The sequence below is a fragment of the Chrysemys picta genome, chromosome 2 (assembly GCF_011386835.1).
Source record: "Chrysemys picta bellii isolate R12L10 chromosome 2, ASM1138683v2, whole genome shotgun sequence".
Taxonomy (NCBI): domain Eukaryota; kingdom Metazoa; phylum Chordata; order Testudines; family Emydidae; genus Chrysemys; species Chrysemys picta.
This window is the reverse complement of record NC_088792.1, coordinates 225,576,239-225,603,556: the sequence shown is the minus strand read 5'-3', so window position 1 is coordinate 225,603,556 and position 27,318 is coordinate 225,576,239. Positions and strand designations below refer to the sequence as shown.

At 40.5% G+C, this 27,318-nt stretch overlaps 1 protein-coding gene across 9 annotated transcripts in view; it reads right to left on the bottom strand.

The window, feature by feature from the left end:
- Positions 1-27,318, bottom strand: part of FAM110B (family with sequence similarity 110 member B) — a 182,502-nt gene that overhangs the window by 32,948 nt on the left and 122,236 nt on the right. For 2 of the 9 annotated variants that reach the window (XM_065585597.1, XM_065585595.1), the window contains exon 3: positions 920-1,004. The exons of 6 other annotated variants lie outside the window; for them this stretch is intronic. The gene's annotated coding sequence lies outside the window, so the exon portion shown is untranslated. Of the gene's footprint in view, positions 1-919; positions 1,005-7,157; positions 9,903-27,318 lie in introns of those variants that run through there. One more of the 9 variants, XR_006176048.2, reaches the window with a different exon arrangement.

Below are 27,318 nucleotides of genomic sequence, written 5' to 3'. Positions count from 1 at the left end.
TCAAGGATTAATTCTCCACTTCAGACTTGAACAAAGGTTGATCTTAGATTTGAACCTTACTTTTTACTAGCGTTTGTGTGTGTCTTCTGTTTCGGGGTCTGAATTTTAATCGCTACTGAGATGGAATTATTTTAAACATATGCTAAGTTCTTCATTTAAAAAAAAAACCAGAAGGCAGGTCCCTAACCCTGAAGAGTCTACTATCACAATAATGGACTTGATGGATAAGGATATAATACAAACCCACAGTAGGAAGAGGAGGAGAGAGGAAGGACATACGTTAGGAGATAATTGTGACAGGTTGGACCTCCCCCATCCAAGATGCCACCTGATGTACTGGGGTTTCACTGAGCCTCTCCTGCTCCACCAGCCTAGATTCCCTCTCCCTATTTTGCTGAATTAGGCTCTCCGGCCTCTTGCAGCACACACACACAAGTTGGGCCACACCCAGCTGCAGATGCAGACTGAAGTCAGCTGTGTGTGAGTGGACTCACCCAGCACTCACGTGCACACCCTTTTTGGGAGATAAACCCAAAGGTATATTGTCTTGCATTGTATAGAAAAATCCGCACAGCGCAAGCTCATAAAAGTTCACCCTCTTCCTTAATGTGAAGAGAGATATACACACCTTCTTGCTCCCCATCCCCAGTTAGAAATTGCACAAACTGAACTTAACAATAAACTAAACAAATTTATTATCGATAAAAGGCAGATTTTAAATGGCTAAAGGGACAGCAAACAGTACAAAGCAGATTACTAAGCAAATAAAACAAAATGCGCAAACTAAGCTTGATTCACTAAAGAAATTGGCTACAAATAGTAATTTCTCACTCTAAATATTGTCAGAGACAAACTACAGAGAATCTTGAAAGTCAGCTGCACTGGCCTGCAGTTTGAAACTTCAGGTATTATTACTCACAAGCTAGACGTCCTTCCAGCCTGGGCTCAACTCTTCTTTCCCCTGTTCAGTTCTTGCTTCCAGGTAGTTTTCAGTGTCTCTTTAGCTGGGGAGGCAGAGGAGAACCACAATGATGTTACTCCTCTGCCTTATATAGCTTTTGTGTATGGTGGGAACCCTTTGTCTTCCATTGGAAAAACACTGGCATTCCAAGGGGGGGTGTCCAGTACCAGGTGACTCAGACTCATGTCTCTGCAGGGTTGTAGCAGTCATTACTCGCAGGCTATCTGGAGAGTCCACAGGAAGACTAAGCTCTTTCCCAGTCCATTGTCTTTCATTGTTGTACCTGAAGGGCTAGTTGGAGGTGTCACCCAAAGTAGCACATTTGAAATACAGATACATGGTCAATATTTCTAACTTCAGATACAGATATGATACAGGCATACAAATTGGATAATCACATTCAGTAAATCATAACCTTTCCAATGATATCTTACATTAGCCATCTTGCATAAAGTACATCTCAGTTATGCTATATCCATATTATAAGCATATTTCCATAAAGAATATGAAGTGTAATGTCACAATAATGATTACAGAGTTACTCATTTTAGGTACACATCTCTTGCTGGTTCAAATAGACACTTTTTTTTTTGGAGGGGGATTCTGTGTCCTCCTCATCCCCTCCAGCTGCAAACACTCTAATTTTTTGCAGGTGATGCTGCAGAAATGAATTTTCAGGAGTGATTTAAGAAGGTCTGAAGTTGGAGAATAGGAGCAGGCACTAGAATATTGGTAGGGTGTAACACATGGGAAGAGAGGAAAATGATACCCAGGCATGTCATTTGAAACAAAAAATAACCAATCTTGGCTCTTCACTTACATGCCCAACAATGACAGTGCCCATTCGACTCACTCCATCCTCAGCATTCTGCATTCCATCATCCCTACTCATGTCAACCCAGCTGTGGGCATGTGCCAGGGAAATGCAATGAAATGTATTAGAATGTACACATTCAAAATAGAAACTCTGCTTGTGCCTACTTTCTTGGTGGTTCCCTCTCCACCACACCAATTATTTTGCTCCCCAATTCTCAACCTCTATTTATCCTTCATCCGTGATCTATTCTGTTAACCTTTCATCCCATCATTCCTTTTCTTATTCTTTGAAAAACTAAGGACTTTCCTTCTTATTACACATTATATGTCCTTTGTATATTTTCTTTCTTATGTTCTAGGTTCCCTTAGTTTCTTCTGCATTGCTTCACAGTGCTTCACCTCACAATGTGGCAGTCCAGAGCACACAGAAAATGGAGTGACATGGAAGAATTAAGGAGGAGAGTTACATATGTGTGTAAGAGGCATTGTTCACCTACTTAGATGCACAAGGCATTCATTCTTCTTCTTATTATTATTATTATGAGAGGACACCTATATTTTATGGAGACCAGTTCAGTGAGGTAGGTAGGATCCTGCTAGAGCACTGTGAAAGCAAAAAAAAAAGTTTTTAATGCAACGGGAATGTCTTATGCTTATACTACCTGTTAATATTTAGGGTTTACTACTGACTTTGACAACGTATACCAGTGGCTCTCAACCTTTCCAGATTACTGTACCCCCTTCAGGAGTCGGATTTATTTTGCGTACTCCCAAGTTACAACTCTCTTAAAAACTACTTACTTACACAATCAGACATAAAAATACAAAAGTGTCACAGCACAGATAGTAAGCAATTTTTCACTTTCTCATTTTTACCATACAATTCTAAAATAAATCAATTGGAATATAAATATTGTACTTACATTTCAGTGTATAGTATATAGAGCAGTATAAACAAGTCATTGTCTGTATGAAATTTTAGTTTGTACTGACTTCACTAGTGCTTTTTATGTAGCATGTTGTAAAACTAGGCAAATATCTAGATGAGTTGATGTACCCCCGGAAGACCTCTGTGTGCCCCTCAGGTGTATGTGTACCCCTAGTTGAGAACCATTGATATATACTGTATGAATAGACTGTGTAATTGTGTGATATACTATCTATACATATCTCATAGAACTGGAAGGGACCCTGAAAGGTCATTGAGTCCAGCCCCCTACCTTCACTAGCAGGTCCAAGTACTTATTTTTGCCCCATATCCCTAAGTGGCCCCCTCAAGGATTGAACTCACAACCCTGGGTTTAGCAGGCCAATGCTCAAACCACTGAGCTATCCCTCCACCCCCCCGATCACTGGGTATGGTGCATGTTGAAGGACCAACAATTTCTCCATGGTGGGGCCAGAGCAAGGATAAGGAAACGTTCATGGTAGCTCTACAGTTAAGCGAAATTATCAAGGTTGCATAATCTCTTTGGGACAGGGACTGTCTTTTTGTTCTGTGTTTGTACTGCACCTAGTATGATGGGATCCTGGTCCATGAGTGGGGCTCCCAGGTGCTATGATTATACAAACAAACAAACAATAACATTTCTTTATTAAAAGAACAGTTAGGGCTCAATTCTACAAGTTCCTGAGATGGTTGTGAAGGTGCAGAGAATGAAGGTAGTTGTTCAGCTCCCAGTGGAAGCTCAGCAGAGTGCACATCTGTCCACATGATGCTGAGCAAAGCTTCTTGTTGCTTTACCATTGCAATGACACTACTGTGAGTGTGCCAAATATACAAAATGGGCATGCCAGTGGGCAGAGCTGGAGCAAGATTAGGAACCAGGTCTGACAAATCCCACTCCATAGTTATTCCCTAATCAAGTGAAGTTTTTTCATAATCACATATTAGGAAATGGGCAGTTTAATTATAGGTAAGGCTAAGATTATGTCATGGTTATTTTTAGTAAAAGTCATGGACAGGTCATGGGCAATAAACAAAAATTCACAGATGCCGTGACCTGTCTGTGACTTTTGCTACTGCAACTCCATGGTTTCCCCCCACTATCATGGTGTCTGGGAGCTGTGGGTTCCCCCTCTAACCACGGCGGCTGGGAGCTGCAGGGTGACCATATTGCCAAAGAGAAAATGGGACACCCCCAGCCGCTTGCCTGAGGCTTCCTCCCTCGCTCCCCGTGCAAGGCTGTCGCCCATCACTGGAATGTTGAGGAAGGTCCCCTCAGGAGTCTGTCACCTATCGCTGGAACCTTGCAGGAGGCCTCCATCGCTGCTGCTGCCTGTCGCTAAAACCCTTCCAGGCTGTCAGCTTCAGAGTCCTGCAGCCCCTGGGGCTGAAGCAGCTAATGTCACAGAGGTCTCTGGAAGTCACAGATTACGTGACTTCCATGACCTCCGTGACATAAACGTAGCCTATAGGGAATCTTGTGCAGTCTCCCAGTTTCTGTGGTACATATCACATATGGTGAAATTGTAGACTGGATTACCATTATGTGATTTATTCTTTACAGCTCCTGGCAAGCCACATTCAGTTACACATTTGCAATAATACTTAACGCAACTGGACTGCATACAACATTCTTTAGCTAGCCAAACTAAGGTTAGTTCTGCCCTCAGCAGGTGCTGTTTCCTGCACTGCATATCAGAAATGACCTGTGCCTGCCGATAGTGGGAGGGGCAGAGTGTGTGGGGGGGCGGAGTAAGGGCAGCCAGCTTCAACTGTGTTACTGAGCATGCTCAGTCCATGTGAGCATGCTCATAGACTCATAGACTTTAAGGTCAGAAGGGACCATTATGATCATCTGGTCTGACCCCCTGCATGCCGCAGGCCACAAAACCGTCCCCACCCCTTCCCTGGACTCTGCTGCTGAAGTCCCCAATCCTGTTATTAGTGACTTCAATCGGCAGAGACCCTCCTGCTAGTGCTCAAGCCCTGCATCCTCTCCCCCCCTCCCCATGCATTCCACCTCTGCTGCATATCCAAAAGAAGAAATACATTTTCTCATAATAAAATCTGGGCTGGCATTCCAGGCAAACTAACAGCACAGGATATCTAAGTCACACAATCTTGCCTTTTCCACTCAGTGGAACTAAATAACGATGCCATTATTTGAAACTAGCAAACATGTAGTCATTTTAAAATAAACAATGCAAAAGGCACTCTTCTCAAAACATACAAACTACAGTAAAGATGGCCAGGTGTTCTAAAACATGCAGCTCTGCACCACAGATCCCGTTTCTCTCAGTATTAAATATGGCAGATCGCTTTCCTAATGTACCAATCAACTGAAAACTATATTCATTTAAAAATATTCACTTTGTTGAGATTCTTATAAATACAATGTGAAACTAAAGATACTTTAAGACCTGGGATGTTGCAACCTCCAAGAAATGATTTTCTTTTTTTTGAGGGGGGGGGCTAGGAGGAGGTGAAGACAGGGAACCATTTGACAAAGAATTAAAATTAACCCTCACTGAAATACAAATCATCTTACAGATACCCCAAACCTGAGGTCTAGGTTTGGGTTCAGGGCTGTTTACTCTGTTATATATCACAGTGACGTTACTCTGTATATATTTTGTTAGGTTGAAGTGAACTTTACAAATGTGATACTCATGTGCCTATTTGAGAAACATGTAAATGTTGCACATCACCAACACTATAAAAGTTACAGTAACAAATATTACATTTTAAAGAGTGCAAGTGTGTATCTGTGTGGCTCACAAATGTCCCTCCTCCTCAACAATCTCCTTTCTTATAATGTTGTCTGTGCCGCAAATATCCAACTCAGCTATTAAAAAGGTATGCTATTGACCTGGAATAGCCAATGTGTAAAGAGTGGTTTTACTTCAATATCTGCTGTCCCAAGTTAAATGTTTATCACTGAACTTTTTTTAAGGTATCCTACCATTATTAAATTAAATTAAAAATAAAATAAAAAAACCCCTATCATGTAATTGGGTCCTTTGCAAAATCGGTTATAGTTTCTGTATACATATTAATTTACTTAAGCATTGCTGATTCTGAGGAGGAAAGGTGTACAGAGGTGTTATGATAAAAGTATCTGTTATAGTCACACTGCCAAAATACTTACTGTTAATAACACTATAAATCAGATGCACAGGTGGCTCACCTGTCCCTCCACTAGGTTCTGATAAATTGTTTTCATAGCCAAAGTGCTTTCACTCTATGTAAAAATATACTACGGTACTACCAAAACTCCAATTATGCAAAACACCTCACTTTTAAGATGTGAGTCATTGCTTTTATAAATTACAGGGAGCAGTTCAGTGGTAATCAATGGATTGGGTGCAAACCACTCAACCTGACATCTGGACATTTCCTTATGTATAGGTGAACTGCAAATCACCTCTGCTGGGGCTCTGCTCAGGGATTCCTACTCTGAAAAGTATCTTGCCTTGTCACTACAAATACTAGCTCATAACTGAAAACAGAGAGCAGCCGCACCTAAGGGCACTCCTCCTCACCCCATTCTCTGCATTACACACCAGATTCTGACTCCCATTCACGACAGTGTAAACACTACCAATCACTGCAACGGGAACAGAATTTTGCCTTATGAAACTATAATGCCATTTTAATGCTACCATTATTAGCATTTTTTTCAGACAATAAAATGTACCAATCACATTCACAATGTCATTGTGGGATAATAGCAGCGTATATAGACCAAATCACCCCACAAAAATTTTACCAGCACAATTGTGTGTGAGTCCATGTTCTCTGACAAATCCACTGCCTTAAAAAAATAAAAAATAAAAATAAAAGGCACTCCTCCTATGGGAAAACTCACTTTTTAGACAACTCACAGGTAATCCTAATTGTTGTGGTTTAAGCCAGTGGTTCTCAAACTTTTTTTTACTGGTGAGCCCCTTTCATATAGCAAGCCTCTGAGTGCAATCCCCCTTATAAATGAAAAACTCTTTTTTATATATTTAACACCATCATAAATGCTGGAGGCAAAGCGGGGTTTGGGGTGGCGGTTGACAACTTGCGACCCCCCCACGTAATAACCTTGCAACCCCCTGAGGGGTGCTGACCCCTAGTTTGAGAACCCCCGGTTTAAGCCCTGAACAATCATTAGATATCTAAAGGGAACTTTTTTTTTTTTAAATGAGGGACTATTCAACTATGGAAAACAAATCTTAAACAGCAATCTCTTACATGTACATATATGCCATTTACTATTTATTTAATCTGTCCGTGACCTACCAAACACAATCAGTGCAAGAATGACACCAGGTGACCCTTGTACACTCCTTGTTCCAGTATGTTGACATACAGAAGTGTCCCCAATCATCCCCTCTCCCCAAAAAAATCTATATGGAATCACGTGATACAAACAAAGAGTTCACATGGTTTCTGGAGAGTCTATATTTAATAATGCATATCAGCTAGTCATAAATAATAGGCACACCACGTTACACAGAAAACACAAGAAAAGGTACCAGGCAGATTTCAGCTGAGTACACAGTTTGCTGCCTGGAAATGCTTAGCTCCTCTGTGTAACAGCACTTTCCCAGGTGCAGCACTATTCCCACACTCCTTGTATCAATGCACATTAAAAAAATAGCCTTGGGACCATAAACTGAGTGTATGTGTCCCTTATCTGAGCCTATGTTATGTCAGGGATGGAAATTAGCCAGTATAAAATATAAATGGCATCACAGTACTCACTGAATGAGTCAAAACACGCCTCTCAATACACCTTTTCACACTCAGTCTGCTGAACTATTTGTGGTGAAGTTTGTAAATGTTTCACACCAAAACTGCACAGTTGCTTTAACATGACATGTTTATTGTACACTTTCAAAAACTCAAGCTTCTACTCTCAACATTACGTAGACACAGTTTGTGATTCTGACACACATCCAAACATATTCAGGGATAAAAACAATTCACTACTATGTGTACTTCCATTAAGTACATGTAAGCAACAGTTAGGTTTGATACAAGGAAGGTTAAAATCATGTTAACTGTGACATTTAATATTAACTAATTTCTAAAGTGGTTAAATGCTGTACAGCATGAGAAGTGCAAAGGAATTCAAAATTCCCATTAGTCTGTGGATTTGATTATGAGAAAGGAAAAAATAGAAGGGTGTGCTTTGTTTTTCCATAAATTGTAGTTGAATGGGGCTTAATCTTTAGACACAAATAGTGCTGTGAGCATGAACCCTTCTTCTTCTGAAACCAAGGAGGACCTTGTGAGAAGGAAATGGGGTATTCCTGCGTAGTTGGGAAGAATGGTGTATGCCAGAGGCTTCCAAACATTAACATAGTGTGGACAAAATCTAAAAACATGAGGGACTGGTCCCTCTTCCATCCGCAATCAAATAACTTCCCTGTGGAACCTTACATAATTATTCACATGGTGAAATATAAGAAAAGTATTCAGTGCATTTTAGCTGAAGTCAAGGCAATTCAAGAGCTGGAAACAAGGAGGAGCAGTCAGCACCATGAGCCAACTCTTCATGGACCATACTTCTAGGGGCCACTGGTGCAGACAGCAGTTTGTATCCCATACTAATTTTTTCTCTTCTTGTCTCTTGGAAGTTGTTTGGTGCACCTGTGCAACTCCAGTACCATTAGAGGCACATATTGCTGCAGTACAAATAAGGATAGTGCAATATGCAGTTTCTTTCTCAGTGGTTGTACCATGTCCAAAACATACTGCTTTGCCGTCCGAGACTAAATGCTTCTGGAGGAGAAAGTTTCCACAAACTAAGGGTACCAGTATGAGTATTACTGTCTGAAAAGATGCTAACTGTTCTATGGAAATGTAGCAGTTTTTAAAGACATTATGTATGCCATACATTTCAGCTGAATGGTGAGGCCTCCTTTTCCCTAGAGTCCGTTCTGTCTGGCTTTTATTATGTGCATAGCCAATGCCCTCACCAATCCCTCTTCTCATTCCTCCATACCAGCTGAATACTTCATAAACAAGCTCTGGAAAGCTTCACACAGCTTCATTAGGGGAGACCTGATTGTGCACGGCCTTGAGCCTCATATAGACATTTACGTGTGTGTAAAGTGAACAAGTAACTGCCACTCAGAATGACTAAGTGCAATATTCCTACACTGCAACATCTGATTAACGTTATAACAGATGCAAGACCTTGGAATCTGAGGCTATGGCTACACTGCAGACCTTACAGATGTTCTAAGCCAGTGGGAGAGAACTCTCCTGTAGACTTAATTACTTCAGCCCTGTGAGCAGCGGTAGCTATGTCGGTGGGAGAAGCTAACTCCAGAACTTGGGATATGTCTTCACTACCCGCCGTAACGGTGGGTAGCAATTGATTTATCCGGGATCGATATATCGTGTCTCGTTAAGATGTGATATACTGATCCCTGAACGCGCTCACCGTCGACTCCGGAACTCCACCAGAGCGAGTGGCGGTAGCGCAGTCGACGGAGGAGCCGCGGCCATTGATCCCACGCCGTCTGGACCCCAGGTAATTCGATCCAAGATACTTTGACTTCAGCTACTCTATTCGCGTAGCTGAAGTTGCGTATTTTGGATCGATCCCCCACCCGCAGTGTAGACCAGCCCTTGGACTAACAAACCATGGTTTTAAAATATTTTTCTAAATAGAGATTGCATACAATTGTCACTGATCCACTGTTAACTCTCTCAACTGGCCACTGAGATCTCTACTTGCACATCATAGGCAAATTAGCTGCAAACCTTCTACGTGCTGACAGGGGCATGTCACTATGGACTGCAGAGCCATAAGCTACTGCACTAATGACTAGCAAATCCTAACCCCATGTGTGAGTAATTTTTATTTATTCTTCTGCATTCACCAGTTTCTGCCATTTATTTCAGTTTTGTGCTAGTATGTTCAGGCTTCTGTCATGTTGATGGATTTGGCTTCTTTCTGTATTGTTTTGTGTAATGTTTTCTCTAAATCGTCCACTTTTTTTCTTTCCAGGTGGTGTCCATATTATCATTTGCCATGGAAGTCATGTTGGTGGCATCCTTAAAGTGTGTCCTAAGTAGATCCATCATCATCTTACATGAGAACGGCTATACTGGGTCAGACCAAAGGTCCATATAGCCCAGTATCCTGTCTTCCGACAGTGGCCAATGCCAGGTGCCCTAGAGGGAATAAACAGAACAGGTAATCATCAAGTGATCCATCCCATCGCCCATTCCCAGCTTCTGGCGAACAGAGGCTAAGGACACCATCCCTGTCCATCCTGGCTAATAGCCATTGATGGACCTATACTCCATGAACTTATCTAGTTCTGTTTTTGAATCCTGTTATAGTCTCGGCCTTCACAACATCCCCTGACAAGGAGTTCCTCAGATTGACTGTACATCCTCAGCTGTGAAGACCGATGCAAAGAATTCATTTAGTTTCTCCGCAGTGGCCTTATCATCCTTGAGTGCTCCTTTAGCATCTCGATCGTCCAGTGGCCCCCACTGGTTGTTTAGCAGGCTTCCCGCTTCTGATGTACTTAAAAAAGTCCTTGCTATTACTTTTTGAGTCTTTGGCTAGCTGTTCTTCAAATTCTTTTTTGGCCTTCCTAATTATATTTTTAAACGTCATTTGCCAGAGTTTATGCTCCTTTCTATTTTCCTCACTAGGATTTAACTTCCATTTTTTTAAGGATGCCTTTTTGCCTCTCACTGCTTCTTTTACTTTGTTGTTTAGCCACGGTGGCACTTTTTTGGTTCTCTTACTATGTTTTTTAATTTGGGGTATACATTTAAGTTGAGCCTCTATTATGGTGTCTTTAAAAAGTTTCCATGCAGCTTGCAGGGATTTCACTTTTTGCGCTGTGTCTTTTAATTTCTGTTTAACTAACTTCCTCATTTTTGTGTAGTCCTTCTTTCTGAAATTAAATGGTACAGTGTTGGACTGCTACGGTGTTTTCCCCGCCACAGGGATGTTAAATTTAATTATATTATGGTCACTATCACCAAGCAGTCCAGCTATATTTACCTCTTGGACCAGATCCTGTGCTCCACTTAGGACTGAATAAAGAATTGCCTCTCCTCTTGTGGGTTCCAGAACTAGCTGCTCTAAGAAGCAGTCATCTTCTTACCATATTTGATGTTTCAGATTGGTTTGCTCTACTTAGAATTTCTGATGTTGCAAGAAACTCTTTGCAATGGACTCTGAAGACCTTCTGCAGGCATTTACTTTGGAATGACTTGGTCTTCTTATCAATATCCAGTATAGATTTCCATGACTCTGCTCCATTAAAGGATGCAAGACATGATGCCAGTGTCAAAAATTAGGATTTTTGTGTTAGTGTAATTCATGCTACTTTTTCAAATCTTTTCAGGTTTATGAAAGTTGTTTGCTGCTTTGATATTTATTGCTTTACATCTCACACAGTGTAGCCATCACTACATATCTCACTACCTAGACAAGTACAGTGGCTTACTTCTACTAGTGTTTCTTTTGTCCACTCTAATGGTGACTTTTGGGACATTGATAGCTATATATTTTGTCTTCCCCTTGTTGATGAAAAACAACATGTTTTGCTGTATCTGCCAAAAGCTGGGTCTTTTCTTCCATTAAGAGGTATGTTGAATTAAGCAGGACATCATCAGCAAAAATGAGGTAATCCAATTGTGCTTTGTCATTTGTCCATAAAGTTCCTTGGCTGCCTTTTGCGGTTACTTTCCTCATGACCATTGCAAACAATTGTGGGGACATAATACATCCTTGCCTTATTCCAGTTGTCACTGTAAATCAGTGGTTCCCAAACTTGTTCTGCTGCTTGTGCAGGGAAAGCCCCTGGCAACCGGGCTGGTTTGTTTACCTGCCGCGTTCAGAGGTTCGGCCGATTGCGGCTCCCAGTGGCCGCGGTTCGCTGCTCCAGGCCAATGGGAGCTGCTGGAAGCAGTGGCCAGTACGTCCCTCGGCCCAAGTAGCATTCCCATTCTTCCCTTTTAGATTTTGTTGTTACTAGAACCATCTTTGATCTTTTTAAAACTGGTGGATGTCATTGGCTATGGCTTCAAGTATCAGGGGGTAGCTGTGTTAGTCTGTATCCACAAAAACAACAAGGAGTCCGGTGGCACCTTAAAGACTAACAAATTTATTTGGGCATAAGCTTTCGCGGGTGAAAAACCTCACTTCTTCAGATGCATGGAGTCTGGCTATGGCTAAGCATTTGGAAACAGACTTTTGACAACTGTAGCTTCTTTTGCAGGTGCAGAGAGCATATTTTCTTGTTTTCAGTTTGTTTAACTAGTTTGGTTTAATGACTAGTTCAGGCAAAGTTAAGAAATGAACTGGAAGCTGAAACAGTAGAAAAGCTTATTTTCCTCCTCCAGTCTATGAATAAAAACTAGATGTGAGAGGATGAGATCTACTAATTCTAAAATCTTGAAGGACAATCAGTTCATTTCACTAGCTACAGATAATACTTTATTTGTTTTTTAAAATCACTTAATTTTACTAATTTACTAATGTAAAATGAGTTTTACATATATTTTGAATAGTATATAATATATCCTAGAGTAACTGATCTTACTTTGCCACAGGAATTTATTTTAGAAGTCTTTTTTTTAAAACTATTAGTTAAAAATCTAGAAAACTTTTTTTTTAATCCAGTGGTTCATTAGTTTGTGTATAAGTTTGTAAAGTATATTGGGAGTGGGGAGGGAGGGAAAGGCAGTTAATTGATTTCCTTCAGGCCAAGTTTTGCAATATTACAATAAATGCAAAATGTTTTGATAAATTTACTGATAAACTTTATCCAGAATATTTAAGATATCAGTTAAATAAAACTAATTTAACAATTTAAAAATGGTGTTTTGTGCATTTTAATTGAATTCAAATTTCTGTCCAAATAGAGGTTGACACAAATTACAAGTAACACATTAATTATCATCTAGTAAATAAGGAATGTATCATACACCATTTTCTAACATAATAAAAATGTAAAAATTAAGAATCTGACTAAATATAAATAAAACTACGTAATTGCTTAAATATATGTGTATAGATATAGTGTATTCCCCTAGTTAGCAAAAAAGTGCCAAAATTAGTGTAAAGGCTATATTTAGTGGAACGTTAGCGTGTTTTAATGGTTACCAACCAATAAGAATGCTACTAACTAAAGTATACTAAGTAACTAAAGAAAAATAATAATACAAATGCAAAACCAGATTAAAATGAATGATTTCAGTTCAGGTTTTCTGCATGCAATTTAAATATCAATCCACACTGTCTTAAGATGCAAAGCAGATGGCTATGTCAATGACACAGTAAAATGATTTATTTTAAAGAACCCAAATAAAGATCAGATAATGTGTTCTCTCTTCTTCTGTCCAATCCAACCCCTCTCAAATGAGGTAACCATCATAATGCAAAGTGATAAACTTCTGGGAAAGTTAACTTGTAATGATTTACATTTTGTCCCTTGATTGCAGCTCCTGGGGAGGCTTGTGCTGAGACTACCGGAAGAAATGACTGTAATAGTCTTGGTGCTGAATGTTATGTCCTTTCTTCCAATGTATATAACTCATATATATATATACACTGACATTTTAATTGTTACTGTGCATAGGCAGGTTTTGTTTTTATTTTTAAAGTTTGGAAGTCATGATAATTTCATAGATTTGTTCAATAAGAATCCAAGAAGGTTAAATTATTAACTGGTTATGTTCTAAATTGTTATTTTTAATGTCTAAATTCTAATTATTACAAAAAAAAGCCCCTGCAGCAAACTCCATATGTTTAAAATTTCAGAGAAAAAGTCTTTCAGAGCATAAAGTGCCTGAAGTATGAAACATATTAGATTTTTTAAAAAGCCAATTTCTTGTTTCACAAAGTCTGTCCTAGGGTGAATTTCTGCAGCCTGTAAAATTTTAAAGCCCTGTAAAAGCAGGTTTATAACAAAAGCTGAAACAACCCTAGCTACAGATCATGAAGAGCCACTACAATGCTAACTACAAAAACTTCATACTTTGGTGAATTACCAAACTGAATCCATTCCCACTGGAACGTGCTTTGTTGCTATATTTAGCCATAATCTTTTACTTGGAGAGCAATTATCACAATAGCTGCTTCCTATGAATTGAAAGAGTTTGGCACAGTAGCTGCCGCACAGTTAAAATGGCACTAACTGACTAATACACAACTGACTTTGTTGAAATAATTTTCTCAAAAGCTGGAAAAGAATTGTTTGATCTGCAGCGAGCTAAGGCTGAAGGTAAGGGCCAACAGTAAACTGCAGCAACTACACAAGATAATAATTTGTAACAATTCAAATATTTAAATTTTATATCTTGAAATGTAGAGGAATTTAGAAGATTACAAGAAGTAAATTCTTCAAATCATCAAATGCTTCCCCAAAGGATGATCTGGAGGATGGCGTGGACTGGCCTCTCAGCAAGTTTGCAGATGACACTAAACTGGGAGGAGTGGTAGATACGCTGGAGGGTAGGGATAGGATACAGAGGGACTAGACAAATTAGAGGATTGGGCCAAAAGAAACCTGATGAGGTTCAACAAGGACAAGTGCAGAGAGTCCTGCACTTAGGAAGGAAGAATCCCATGCACTACTACAGACTAGGGACCGAATGGCTAGGCAGCAGTTCTGCAGAAAAGGACCTAGGGGTTACAGTGGACGAGAAGCTGGATATGAGTCGACAGTGTGCCCTTGTTGCCAAGAAGGCTAACGGCATTTTGGGCTGTATAAGTAGGGGCATTGCCAGCAGATCAAGGGACATGATCATTCCCCTCTATTCGACATTGGTGAGGCCTCATCTGGAGTACTGTGTCCAGTTTTGGGCCCCACACTACAAGAAGGATGTGGAAAAATTGGAAAGAGTCCAGCGGAGGGCAACAAAAATGATTAGGGGGCTGGAGCACATGACTTATGAGGAGAGGCTGAGGGAACTGGGATTGTTTAGTCTGCAGAAGAGAAGAATGAAATGTGATGGGCTGGGCATATAGCGAGGCTCACTGACAGTCGATGGACTGCACCTGTCACTGAGTGGTACCCACAGGGAGTTCCATAGAGGATGGATCTAGACTGTTCTCAGTGGTACCAGATGACAGAACAAGGAGTAATGGTCTCAAGTTGCAGTGGGGGAGGTTTAGGTTGGATATTAGGAAAAACTTTTTCACTAGGAGGGTGGTGAAGCACTGGAATGGGTTACCTAGGGAGGAGGTGGAATCTCCTTCCTCAGAGGTTTTTACGGTCAGGCTTGACAAAGCCCTGGCTGGGATGATTTAGTTGAGGATTGGACTAGATGACCTCCTGAGGTCCCTTCCAACCCTGATATTCTATGATTCAAACAACTCCAAGAGAAACTCTACAAAACTCATTCCCCACGAACGCACCCCTTCTACATGCTTCTCAAGATACACAAACAAAGGAACTCAGGCAGACCCATCATATCTGGCCATGGCACTCTTGCTGAAGGAATATTGGAACTCTCAGAAACCATCCTCAAACCACTTACCACAAAAGGGCCAACTTCCTCCGAGACTCAACCATCTTCCTCCACAAACTCGACAATATTAACAACCTCCTTCAGAACATCATCCTTGTCATCATGGATGTCAGTCCCCTATACAGCAACATCCCTAACAATGACAACATAGCTGCCTGCCTCAAATATTTACAAGACAAGGGACATCCATCAGATATTCACCCCAAACACATTCATTTCATCCTCACCCATAACAATTTTACATTCAACAACACACACTTTGTCCAAACCAGGGGAACAGCCATGATACTAGGATGGCTCCTCAACATGCCAACCTCTTCATGAAGAAGAATTTCTGGACAAATGCACCACAAAATTAATGATATACCTGAGATACATCAATTATATTTTCATCCCCTGGACAAATGACAAACTCCCTCAGATTTCCACCAGTACTTCAACAACCACCACCCATCCATTAGACTCTCTCTGGAACACTCCCACACTAGCATTAACTTCCTGGACACCACAATCAGCTTCAACAATGGAACCACACTGACAACTATGTATAAGAAACTCATGGATCACCACAGCTTCCTTCACAGAGTCAGTAACCACCCCGAACACACCAAGAAATCTGTTATCTACAGCCAGATATTCAGATACCACAGAATATGCTCTGAGGAGAAAGTCCAGGATATACACATTAACACACTGAAAAGCTCCTTCACCAAACAAGGACACTTCACCACAGTAGTAGATCACATCATGGAACGGGTCATCCAAATACCCTGAAAGAATCTGCTTCAATACAAAATAAAACCGCCTCTGATGGCACACATGTAGCTGTCACCTACCATCCCACGCTGGAACCCATATAGAATATCCTCGAACAGCTACAACCCATATACTCGATGGTGACCACATCCTGAAAGAAATATTTCCTGAAACCCCCAGCCTCTCCAAGCTCATAATCAGAATCAAGCTCCCCACAGACCAGGACATATCAACGCAAAGCGGTACGAGACCCTGCCAGAAAAAACAGATGCAAAACCTGCATACAGTTCTCCACTGCTACAATGATCCACACTACCCCACACACAACACACGTTTCAAGATCCATGGGTCTCACAGGTGCCTATCACAACATATGGTGTACCTTCTCCAGTGCACTAAATGCCCCAACAACAACTATGTGGGTGAAACCAGACAATTTCTACACTTTTGGATGAACTCACAGGGAAAACACCGTATCGTCTGTGGGTGAACACTTTTCACAAAGCTATCACTCTATATCTGACCTGTCAGTCCTCATCCTCAAAGGAAACCTGCACAACACTTTCAAAAGATAATCTGGGGAGCTTAAATTCATAACTTTGCTAGGCCCTAAAAATCATGGTCTTAATAAAGACACTGGATTTATAGCTTATTACAACAATCTGTAAACCTACTAGCCCCATCTTTTTGTCCTACAACTACACGGGTGTTAATGGGCCACTTGACCTTAAATGGTCCCTTAGAATATGTGCAAACTACTTATGTTGAACTATCTGTTCTACCTGGTATACCTGTGATACTGTACCTTTCCCAGACCTGAGGAAGAGCTCTGTGTAGCTCGAAAGCTTGTGTCTTCCACAATAAAAGTTGGTCCAATAAAAGATATTACATCACCCATCTTGTTTTTATACTGTCCTGGAACCAACATGGCTGCAATATCACTGCATAAGACAATTCTGTCAAATAGAATTAAATAAAATCGGGCAATTATGAAAAACAAACTCAATGAATGTCTGTGAAACTATTTTTTTCTTCCTTCTGCATAGGTTCTCTTTGATTGCTGTTTTTATTACCATGATTACAATGTTTGAATCAGCACCCACGATGGCCCATTTTCTGACATGGTCTCTTAAACAGACTCAAAAACTTGTCTTTATGTTTTAGTCAAAATAAAATAATCAACTACTATTTTATATGTATTTTTCACTTTATGTCCTGAAATGAATATCAATGGCAGGATTTTCTGAGAAATATCTATGCCAGTGATTGAGGGTTGGTATAATCAAGTAAATACTTATGCATAGTTATACATTCCTACAAAAACAAAAAGTAGCTTAACAAAATCAATACATTCTCACTGCATTTATGCAGCTAAGGGCCTAATTTTGCCTTCAAATATGCACATAGATTCCATCTACTTCACTGGTGACACAAGCATCAGAGGACAATATCTGTCCCTACACCGTTTAGAGGGTTACAGCCAGTAATGATAGAATTCTGTAAAAGTCTTTAATCACCTTTTCCATATATCGTTTATCCTCCCAGTTCCTCTAAAATAGCACTTCTCTCCACTTCCATTTACCATCAAAAATGGAACTAGAAGACAAACAGCTAAGGTTATAAGTGTTACAGAATTTTTTCCAGGCAATGCTGAGGTTAAAATTTGGAAAGAGAGTGCGAGAATCCCAGTCGCTCTCTCTACTTATGCTTTTGCCCTTCACCCAACTCCAGAACATCTCCCTCAGCACACTCACCTCTCCCTGTACAGAAAAGGGATGATTCTAACCGGAACATCATTCATATATGTATATATACAGTAAATCCATATTAGTTCTGAGAGGTGAAAGGGGAAGAATAAGTGAGTGGTATTTGTATACGTCAAAAATATTTACAAAGGCAATGAAGAACAACGGGTCACTGAAGAACGTAGTTATTGAATTCTTTAGATTAATATAAAAAGAAAAATAAAATGAGCAACAACAGCGGGACATCTCTACAGATTACTGAGATTTGCAGAAGATATAACAAAACATTTTTGGACCAATTCTTAAGACTCTTAAAAGCGCAGGATACCAAATCTAATGACCACGTATCCACTGAATAATAAATACAGCTGAACTTGCATTTTTTAAAATGAGATTTCTAAGTTACAGAGTTTCTTTTATGATCCAAAAACCAGAGTCCAGTTATAAAAGAAACTGTCGTGGGTTTATTTCTGAGCAATAAATGGTACTAAGTGAGAACATGAAAATAGGGAGGCCTGGAACCAGTGTCCACGACTATTTAAATAGTAATCAGTGCATTCACATAATGCAGCAATACCAAACTACCAGTGATTTCATGAAAGGAAATACTGAACAAATACTAAGAAATGCAGTGAAGAAGAACCAACTGGAAGATGTATTAATATTTACCAATGCAGAATAAGGCTGGAGAATCCTAGATGGCCATAGCCTACCCAGAAAGGAAGCATGGTACAGAGACAGCAAAATCATTAGATTTTAAAAATTTGAACTCATCTGGCTTCTGCTGTGCATATCACAATGCACAATGAGAAAAATCCCACCATGCACACTGTTCAACAGCAAAGCAAATGACTATGGTATGCCCTCTGAGAATGCCATGTGCTTAGTATACAGCAAGAAGCCACATGTACAAAAGAATGTAAACTGAAAAAAGGCACAGACATCCTGTGTGCACACAATTAGTGCAGCTTGCATACTGTGCATTAACTAGCGCATGTCATCTCAATCTAGTTTAAATCCCATGTGTAGACAAGTCTCAACAGACTACAATTCCTTTGAGAAAACAGCAACAAGCAGAATGCAACAAGCAGCAGCAGAGTGGCTTAATGAAGGACTGCTCAAACATCTGAGGTTAAAAAAATAAAACCATGTAGTCTGAATGGAAAATAATTAAGCAACCAACAGAGACATTAAGACAGTTAAGGCTTCCCAGTGAAAAGAGCAACAGAAAGAACTATTAGGTCAAAGGGGTTAAGTGGAATAAGAAGGGCTTTCATAAGTATATCATGGGGATAGTAGTAGTAGGCAGCATCCTTCAGTCTCAAGAGACCATGAGTATGCACCTAGCCCCTGAGAGAGTAAAGAATTTACTGAGTTGGTTTTATGGCAGCTGTGGCTGAGGAGACCTAATCGAGAGAGACAATCTCTACCTCATCTGTCACATTTAAAGGTGGTGTTTCGATCCTTTGGGCTCTTCCTTCTGCGAGCTCTTTTCTCCTCTGCGAAGCTGGACTGCTTCCTCTCATAACTCCGGAGACCTTTGTTAAGCTCTTGTTTCCAAAGGCTGCAGTCTTGAGCGTGATCTTCCCAGCTGTCCACATCCATGTCCATTTCTTTGAGGTCTCGCTTGCATACATCCTTTAAATGCAATTTTGGGCGGCCTATGGGTCTTTTTCCAGATGCCCGTTCGCTGTAGACAATGTCCCTTGGGATGTGCCCATAATTCATTCGGCACACATGCCCAAGCCAGCAGAGGCGTCTCTGTTTGAGGAGTGTTTGCATACTGGGTATGCTGGCCCACTTATGTTGGTGACTCTGTCCCTCCCGGAGATTCCAAAGATTTGACGTAGGCAACACATATATATGAAAGCTGGTGAGCCTCTTTTCCTGATGAGAGTATAAGGTATATGTCTTGCTCCCGTACAAAAGTGTGCTCATAACACATGCATGGTACACACAGATCTTTGTGTTCTGTCAGTTTGTTGTTTTGCCAGACCCTCTTGTTCAGTCTAGATATTGTTGTAGCAGATTTTCCAATGCGGATGCTGAGTTGAAGTGAGAGGTTGACTGCGATAGTGGACCCCAGGTATGTGAACTCGTTCCCCACTTCAAGTTCATAGATGTTGATCTTGATGGAGGGTGCTTCCTCAACTCCTTGGCACATTATGTTAGTCTGTTTTAGGCTTATGGCAGGCTTTGGAAAAACTGTCCATAAGTTTTGGAGATGAGCTTCTGTGTGGATTGTCACTGCTGTGTCATCAGCAAAGAGAAGGTGTTGGATAAGAGCCTCCCTAGTCTTGGTTTTAGATCTGAGACTTGCAAGATTGAACAGCTTTCCATCCGATCTTGTGTGCAAATAGATCCCCTCAGTTGAGGAACCAAAAGCTTGTTTCAGTAGCAAGGAGAAGAAGATCCCAAACAGAGCTGGGACAAGTACACAGCCTGGCTTAACTCTGCTACGAATCTGGAAAGCCTCAGACACTGAGCCATCTTATTGGACTGTGCTTAACATGTTTTCATGGAAGGACTGAATCATGCTTAAGAGCCTGGGGAATATCCAATCTTTTTAGAAGCACACATAGTCCGCTTCTACAGACAAGGTCAAAGGCTTTGTGAGATCGATGAAGGCTATGTAAAGGAGCTTTTTCTGTTCTCTGCATTTCTCTTGTAGTTGTCTCAGTGAGAAGATCATGTCGATGACCTTTCAGCTCTGAAGCCACACTGTGATTCAGGATAGATTCTGTCTGCAATCTATCCTGTCTGAAGTGTGTTCAGGACAACTTGGGCAAAGGCTTTTCCCATAACACTAGGAAGGGAAGTGCCACAAAAGTTGTTACAGTCGCTCCTGTCACCCTTGTTTTTATAGAAAGTGATGATGTTGGAATCTCTCATTTCTTGTGGTACTTCGCCTTCTTTCCAGCACAGGCAGAGCTCATAAACTCATAAAGAGGTTGCAGCAGAATAGATTTTCCACATTTTATGACTTCTGATGGTATGCAGTCTCTTCCGCGGGCCTTTCCATCAGGGACAAGAACTACTAGAAAATAAATCCTGCATGGGCAAGTGGATGGACTAGATAAGCCAACAGGTTGTTGTTATTTCTAACTTCAGTGATTTGGGTCAAAAGAATTCTATGATTCTATTGAGGTCCATGTACAGATCCAGTAGTGATGCTACAAGAATTTTTTTTTTTCTTTTTGCAAAAGCCTTCCTTTGTTGTGCCTGGTGAAATAGTGTCCATTACAACTGAACGACGATTATTTAAGTGCTTGCTTAGGGAATAAGGCAGAAGGATACATTAAAGATGTGCTAAATATTATATGAAATTAAGTAGCTTTTTTATTTATAATCTTTTGATTTATAACTGTAGCACTCCCTTATTCACACTGTCTAGAAGTGCCATGCCTAGGGTTACCATACATCCGGTTTTCCTGGACATGACCTCTGATCTCTGTCCGGGCAGATTTTTTTGAAATAGGAATAAATGTCTGTGATTTTTTCCTTCCTTGTCCTTTTTCTAACATCGGTTCTGGTAGAACTGCAATTTCCTATGTGCTCTAATAAGGGCATGAGTGTTTACTGGTTTGCCACCCTCACTTCGGTGCTGCTGCTGGCTGCAGCAGCGCTGCCTTCAGAGCTGGGCGGCTGGAGAGCGACGACTGCTGGCCGGACACCCAGCTCCGAAGGCAGCACCACCACCAGCAGCAGCGCAGAAGTAAGAGTAGCATGGTACTGACAAGTCGCTAAAAGGGATCCTGCTTGTAAAGTACAACTTCAGGCACACATATTGCAAAGACTTTCATGGCTACTTGATGAGCAATCAATCACTGCTGAGAAAGATATGCTCTACAGAGAACTATGCATGGGCACAACAGGAAGAAGTGCAGTAGAAAAGGACTGACTGTATGTAAAAAGGTACATTTAAATTTGCTTTACATTTATTTTTGAGGCCATTATACTTGTTATTTATAAATGTTAGATATTCAAAGTAGAAAGAAACTGTACAGTAGAAACTGTATCCCCCTTTTCCGCTCCTACTCACTTTCTTCGAGCAGTGTCCTCGATTTAGCCCTGCCTAATATTTAAAATTGCAAATCAAACAGACAGTTCAGTCAGCTCACCTCTCCTACCAAGGAATAGCTCTAAATACAAACAACCACCAACACATTGGCCAGTGCTTTACTCTCTCCTAATTATCCTCAATGGCCAGATGGGTTTTGAAAGCACCCTAGCTTGCAAGTCAAACAAACCTGGGCCGTCACCATTATACATAAAGGACAGTGGAGTAGCCAGGTGGAGGGAACAGGAGGAACGGGGAAATAAAAGGCGCCACCCGCTGCGGCGCTTTTACTGACGGGGCGGCGCTCTGGGTCTTTGGAAGCGGGACCTTCACTCGCTCTGCGGATCTTCGGCGGCATTTCGGCGATGAAGCTTCAGTGCCGCTGAAGACACCTGGAGCTAGTGGAGGCCCACCGCTGAAGACCCAGAGCGCCTCCCTGTCAGTAAAAGCACTGCAGCGGGTGGTGCCTTTTTTTCCCCCCACTCCCGGATGAGTTAAATTAAAAAGGCGCCATTTGTGCTCAGTGGGGGAGCAGCCACTGTCCCTCTCCACCCCCAGCTATGCTACTGATAAAGGACACTTGGGTATATTACTAAAAAAAATTCTGGAATTGGGAACCATAAGAAAAATACAGGCCGATTTTGTGATGTAAAAAAGTGGAAAATTCCTATCATACGACAACAAAAGTATGTCTGAGGTGTTGTCAGGAGGAAGAGAAACAGAACAAAAATCCCAAAAGAAATAAATCTGTATTTTGTGTGTGCTATAAGAGCAAAACCAAAACATGATACCTTGATGTATACCGCATCCAGACGTTCTCTATTAAAAATAAAATCCCCATTGCTCCCTCTGTTCTGTACTTTCCTCCCAGTATTGTGATCTATGCATGTGTGGGGACTGGCATTGCCAAGTGCTCCTGCAACTTGCAGGCATTACATAGAGGCAGCATTTTAACACTGGGGACCACACACAGGATCTATTTATGACTGCAAAAAAGCACAGTGGGACGATACTCTGGGGTTGCAGAGTTTGTTTGACAACAAACTATATAATAAAAAGCGAACTCTTCCAAAAAAAAATTAATTAAGAAATCTTTTGCTTTTAGTCCAGCTTCCAGCTTCCCCTTCAACCTAACAAAAGTCAGGGAGCTGCTTTTGTAAGCTGGTATTCTTTTCCCTCTACATATATGGAGTGATTTTCATGCTAGCGCTAGGAGTGACCGAACAATGACAGTCAGACACTCCAAAGTGTAAATTATTGTATTCTCCTACTTACATTGGTGACCAATTTATTTGTTGTAGAAATTAGGTAAAATATCAAAGTTAGTCAGCACTACTTTCTTTTGTGTTAGTCTCTCTCTCACCTCTATTTCCTTTCATTTTGTGTTGCGGTTTCCAAATCAAAAGCAACTGTAGATTAAGCTGACAGAGCTGTACTCCTCCACAGGAGCACTTTTCTCATATCCGCAACAGCAGAACAAAAATAGTTTGCATCTCAAAAGGGCTGGATCAATTATGGGCAGGACCAGCTCTAGGCACCAGCAAACCAAGCACGTGCTTGGGGCAACACAATTCTAGGGGCGGCATTCCGGTGAGGTTTTTGTTGTTGTTGTTGTTGTTGTTGTTGTTTTTGCTTCAGCAGTGGTGCTCTCAGAGGTGGGTTTTTTGGCTATGGTACATTTCGTATCTTGGTCACTGGCTCAAATGTAGTCCTGATTACTTGTGACTGCAAGTTGTTGCATGCTAATGTCTGCTTCTTGGGTTTTATACAAAATGAGGCGATAGTCTCAGTCCAATTTAGAGTGACAGGAGTCCGCATAAAAGACAACATCACTACAGCTGGTACTAAAGGAAAATTTCAGCAAAGAGGCTAACAATTTAATGGACATGAGTATAGAACTAACTTCTCACCTTTAAAAGTGGTGGTTGTGTCTGACAGCTAGTTGGTAGTTATTAAAATTAACAGTTAATAGGATTCACCACCGGAACATTCTGTGAATGACATTCAGACTGGCAGCCATCTGTAAGCAGAAACTTTTACACCACGTGAGCCAAAAGGAAGCTGCTAAGCCTGAATCAGATGTGGCTTGTCTCTATTAAAAGTTGTTCTTTGCTTCATAGCTGGGCTTTAATTCAGCACTGAAGCACACAGGGGGTGGAGGTGGAGGTGGGATGGTACTGCTGACACCTATGCTGTACATTAGAGCACTTCTGTCCTCAGGGTTGTCAAGCTACCATCTTTCACAATATTTCAGCTACGTAAGAGTGTGTGTGTGTGTGTGTGTGTGTGTGTACGTACACACAAACAATTGGGCTAATCATCTGAATAAATGCTCACCAATATGAATAAGACATACAGATTCTAGCCTTATACAAGTTAAATGATAATTTTATATGCATAGATGCCTAACCAAAAAAATAGCTTTAAATACAATAAAAAGTTTGTATTTCAGTAAAAATGAAAAAGATTAAATAAAAACCTAGTTGAAGTGGTTAACTCAATATCCCTCCCAAACATAGCATAAACACCACATTACAAGTTTACTAAATTATAAAAACAATGCAAGAGCCTAAAAAACATAACCAATATACTCCACTGGCATTGTCTATTTGCCTTTGAAGCGTGCATACATTTTTTTATTACTTACTTTTAGCAGCTGATTAATTGAATCACGGCAACACTACTCTTGAGTAACATGATCACATATAACCCTTTCTGTTACTACTTTGTATAAGTTATTCATTTATATAGTTCTTTTTATCCTAAAGAATTCTAAAGTGCTTTACAAACGTAGGCCTTGGTCTTACAACTCAGTACTGCAGGAACAAACTCCTTCTGGGAAAATTTATGTAGGCAGACTATCCAAGAAGAGTATCAACTAGTATATAACCAACAACATTTCCTGCAGTACTTTGATATTCCCTAGAGGATTCTGATCCAAGTGTCATACTGCCTGGAGTGGCTCACAACTGAGCGCGACAACCTCAGAGCAGACTGTCAAGAAGCTGGAAGAGACACTGTATGTTCTATAATCAGATTTCACCAACCCAGTAACAAGTGGGAACTCATAACGCACTATAACAGTCTTACAATGGAGTCATAGACAGTCCTCTTGGGCATTCCAGACTATCTTGCCACCCATGCAAGCTGGATTTAGTGAGCTCACTCCAGACTATCTTGCCACCCATGCAAGCTGGACTTAGTGAGCTCACAAAAGATTCAGGTTGCTTCCAGTCCCAAGAAACCAGTCGCTTACCCCAGGTAAATTTGTACCTGTTTATAGAATACAGTAACAAACATTTCAACAAATGTCAGCCAGATGAGAATATTAAACATAATTGTTTACCATAAAGGAGATAGTAAAAAATAACTATTCAGAGGGAGTAGGGTTGCCAATCCTCCAGGGTTGGCCTGAAAGCTCCAGGAATTAAAGATTAATCTTTAATTGAAGATTATGTCATGTGATGAAACCTCTAGGAATATATCCAGTCAAACTGGCAACCCTAAGAGGAAGACATACTAAAAAGAAACCATATATACCTGAGGAGCTTATTTTTTATTTCCCTATATGAAACTGCTGAAAATACTATCAGCTTCTGGATAGTTGGCAAAATCTATCAGAGACATCATCTTCCTTTGTGTTTGGCCAGAGCCTAGAAGACAGGACCCCATGCACTCCAGTAATATAAATAAATAGAGAGATTTCTTAACTTCTAAGCTCTTTTTAAATTTTATCTCTTCTATAAACATTCAGAAACAACCAGCAACTCTAAAACATATTGACTTCCCAGGATATGAAAAGGCATTCACGTATACAGGGATAGCATGAGTTATTAGTTGTTTTGATAGGCTGTTTGGGAGGTCACCTTTGGATGTCATCCTGTCCTGTAGTAATGAGTGAGTTAAAAAGGGCTATGTGACAAAATGGGCAAAAGAGCTCTACACTTCAGTGGCCAAAAAGATAAAACATGTTTCCACTGTACTGTATACTGTTGCAGTTTCCATTATTCAGTCTTTCAAAATGAACAGCATGATTCAACGTGGAGAAATTAATGTACAGTACTATAAGTGCATTACGGTGGAAGGGGAAAAGGGAGGAAATAATTTTGCCTGACTTTAAAATAAATGCTGCTGTAAGTATTTCTAAACCTTGGATACTTTTATAACATATTACTACTATGACCTCTGATAGATGACAAATAATACTTGCTCTCTTGCTTATACAGTTTATTTTTAAAACAAGCTATTTTTGGATCAACATGGGAAGAGTTTAGTTAAAAGGCTTAAAACGGCATTTAAATATTTCACTGCCATCTGGCAATTGCAATGACTGGCAGCAAATTTGCAGTCAAATAATTTATTCTTTTCAGTGAGATTCAGAGAACTGTATTCATAATTAATTAAATATTGAAGTGTAGGAACAATCATATACCCTAAGCCTGAAAAACTTGTAAACTTTTACTTAGAAATATGCTAGATTTCAATCCATTATGACTCTTTAGTTGTGAGCCAACCAATTTTAATTTTGAATACAAGGTCTAGCTATATATATTTTTAATACATTCAGAAATTGTGCCACATGCATCAAAAGAGTTTTATAAGATATTCCACACAAACACCCCAATCTGTTTTAAGTAGAGTAAAGTTAGTATATTCACAATATAGGACTTCAATAAAGGGTGTGGTTGGTTTGCCTTTTAGTGAGGTGAGGATATGACCAGAGATAAATCAAGATCTGGATTAGAAATGTGTATATTCTTCTATTTATCCTTATTCAATCACTCATGACATTCAGAAATTATATTAGAAATATGATATAACCAATCCTCGGACAGTCCCCAGACAGCAGCTGGTCCTAAATTCTGTGGCAAGGTCCATGGATTCTGAGGGTTTCTGGAAATTCTGCTGCAGCTTCATTTAATTTCTGTTTTAAATTATTTTTTTAAATTAGTGCCTGTGTTATTCATACATAAAATTCAAATAATTCATTATGACGACACATATGTTCAGTTTTCAGAAATACTGCACATTTTTGTATTAATATATAACCACATAATAGAATATGTTATAGGGGAAGCTGGAGGTTCTGGCAGTTGAGTTTCAGATAGGCCTGGTCTTTCACTACAAAGTTGTGCCCTAGGGGTGTGAGTTTGTAGGGAAAAAGTCATACCCTCTATGCTATGTTGGCAGAAGTACTGGTGAAGATTCAACCCTCCTGACAGAAGTGCTTCTGTCGGCATAGCTAATGTTGTTTGGGGAGATGGTGTACCTATGGGCTGGTCTACACTGGGGGGGGGGGAGGGGGGATTGATCTAAGATATGCAACTTCAGCTACGTGAATAGCGTAGCTGAAGTCAAAGTATCTTAGATCGATTTACCTCGGGTCCTCACGGCGCGGGATCGACGGTCGCGGCTCCCCCGTTGACTCCGCTACTGCCTCTCGCTCTGGTGGAGTTCCGGAGTCGACGGGGACCGTATTCGGGGATCGATTAATCGCGTCTAGATGTGACGCGATAAATCGATCGCC